Here is a 2,927-nt window from a genome sequence, read left to right on the forward strand (position 1 = left end):
CAAAGTTAAATTTAAAGCCCCGTGGGTTGGATGAAAGAAGCTAACCTAAGGTGGGTATTTCAAAAACAAGAGTCGGAATGGACTTGGCTGAGTCTGATGAGGTCGTTTGTCTCGAGAGATTGGGCTTCGATGGTGGAAGGAGACTTGTGATGTTGATGAGATGATGATGGTCATCCTTTGTGTTGTGCACAGGTATTGAGGTGGTGGGTTTTCGGTTGGGTGTGTAGAAATAGAACAGTAGTGGTGGGTTTCGGATTGGGTGTGTAGAAATGGAACAGTAGTGGTGGGTTTCGGATTGGGTGTGTAGAAATGGAACAGTAGCGGTGGATTTTGGATTGGGTGTGTAGAAATGGGACAGTAGGGTTGTGCGGATGCAATGGTGTTGTGAAGCGAGGTGGAGTTTGGTAAGAGGGGGTGTGGGTGTGGGTTTTTGATAATGCGAGTTTGTATGGGTGGGTGTACATGGTTAGGTACTTTAGTGGTTGGGTAGCAGTGACTTGGGTATAAGTTTACTGACCGGGTGGGCCACGTTGTGGCCCTTTGCACTTAGATGACTGCTTGAGGAGGATTTGGGGACTTAACCGTTTGGAGGTTACTCCGAGAGGCTCCTCAGGATGATAGATCATCTTGGGTGCACGCCTTCGAATCCCATTGGGTCATAGGTACGACTGTATGACCCAATAGAATAGGGTTAAGACTTAAGTGTTCAGGTGAACTCCCCTCCCTTGGCATCGTGCCGGGTGTTAAGCTCTTTGCAGGGGCGGACCTTCGGTCCGCGGGTGTTCCAACTCACACCGAGGTCAGCCTGAGCCCCGGCCACTATCCGTCGAGTAGTGGCCTGCCCGGACCCCGCCCCGAAGCTCATACAGGCTGCCCGGACCCCGTTCGGGGCACCCCGATCGGGGTTTTTTTTATAAAACTGGGCGCCCGGATCCCAACCGAGTAACTCGACGGATACTCGAGCCATGGGCCAAAAAAGGTAAGTTGCCCGTGTTTCGAACACTGGACCAGGGCTTCCGCCGTAAAGTCGGACATCAAGCAGGCTTTGTACACCTCATGGTCCCTAAAGTCTCTGAACCAGATACTGCTAACGTGACTCTGCATCGTTAGAAGCTCATCCTTTCATCTATCGATCTTTTTTTTGCCCTTGCAGACTCCAGAGATTTACAAATAAATCTTAAATATATAATCAATTTATCAATGCAAGCAAATTAGGTTAGGATTAGGGTTACTCCACCATATCCTCACCAAATCACCCGGCATCAATTCACATCACCGATTCCACTGGAACACCGAAAAGTTAAAACAAAGTTACAAAGTTTGAAAATTAGGGTGTTCAAACCTGTGCAAGAAATGTGCAAGACCGACGTGCAAGATCCGTGCAAGATCCGTGCAAGATTTTTTGCACTAATCTTGCACAGTAATTTTTTTGACAACCCGAGTTATTGTGTTCCAAACCGTGCAAAAACCGTGCGAGACCGACTCTTGCAAGTTTTGTGCAAGATCCGTGCAAGTTCTATTCATATCTTGCACAGAACTTGCACAAAACTTGCATGAATTGATTTTGAGGTTTGAACACCCTAAATCTCATTCTGAAATCAAGATCTTCAAAAATTTACCTTAAAGTCATTCTTCGTCAACCAATTAGAAGAAACTTACAGAGTTAGTTCACTGTTCCTTTCTTACCAGTTCGTAGTGATTAATATTATCGATTCTTGATGATGATTGATCACTTTTCCTTATTACGTGTCTTTTCCTTATTACTCGAAATGATTATATATCTTTTTTTTCTTTTTTTAATCATCCTACTCTTACTGATTACCTTTATCGCTCTTCGATTAGTTTTAAATATGTCTCAAATCGACACTAGCAACGTTTCTTCACAAGCGACCACTGTTGATTTAACATCTGAACCGGATACTGCTCATACCGCGAATTCAGATGCTTTAGCTGCAGCTCTTCGTCCAGCAAGCTATGTCTGGATTCATTTTGTCAAGCTCCGAAATCGTCAAGTCAACAAATGTCGCGTTATACTGCCTGATGGATCTCAATGTGGCAAGGAATTGAAGCGCGACGATACCGGCAGTACGAAATCGATGAAGAATCATCTCGAGTCCAAACACGGAATCCAAGATGTCAACCTTCGAAAACAAACTGACATCCTTGCTGCTTTCAAAAAGGTGAAGACCGATCATATGGTAAGTACCATATTTTAATTGTTTCCCTTTGTCTCAGAACGTATCACTTACTATAAGATTTCCAACAGCGTAAACTTGATGCTACCAGCCTTATGACAGCTGTCTCGTACTTTGTGGCCGACTGCGACCTTCCTTTTTCTGTTGTCGATCGAAAATCCTACCGAGAACTCTTGACCCTTTGCAATCAACAAGTCAATGGAATGCTTGTCAAGCGTCATTCAATTGCTCAACACACTCGCAAGGTATATTACTATTATGAAGAATACATCAAAAAACAATACTTGTCTGTCTCTCCAGCTATTGCTATAACTCAAGACGCTTGGACTTCACCAAACAATCTCCCCTTCATGTCACTCACCGGGCATTTCATCACCAAAGACTGGAAATTGATGGATATTACCCTTGGTATTGCCGAGATTAAGGGTGAGTTTTCATATCATCTAATATTTTTTAATTTATTTCACTATTCATAACTAACAGATTCCTCTTCCCAGGTACTCACGATGCAAGCACGTTTGCGAACATCATCCACAAGTATTTGAAAAAATACTCCCTTACTCGGAAGTTGACCGCGATGACCGCAGACAATGTTGGTACGAACGCGGTGATAGGCCGAAAGCTCAGCATGTTACCTGAAGTTACTTTCGATCATACGACCCAAGTCCACGGATGTGTGGCGCACGTCATCAATCTCGCTGCCAAAGAAGGCCTCAAAGAATTTGGAGTATC

This window comes from Melampsora larici-populina, assembly GCF_000204055.1.
Source record: "Melampsora larici-populina 98AG31 unplaced genomic scaffold MELLAscaffold_5, whole genome shotgun sequence".
In the NCBI taxonomy this organism is placed as follows: Eukaryota; Fungi; Basidiomycota; class Pucciniomycetes; order Pucciniales; family Melampsoraceae; genus Melampsora; species Melampsora laricis-populina.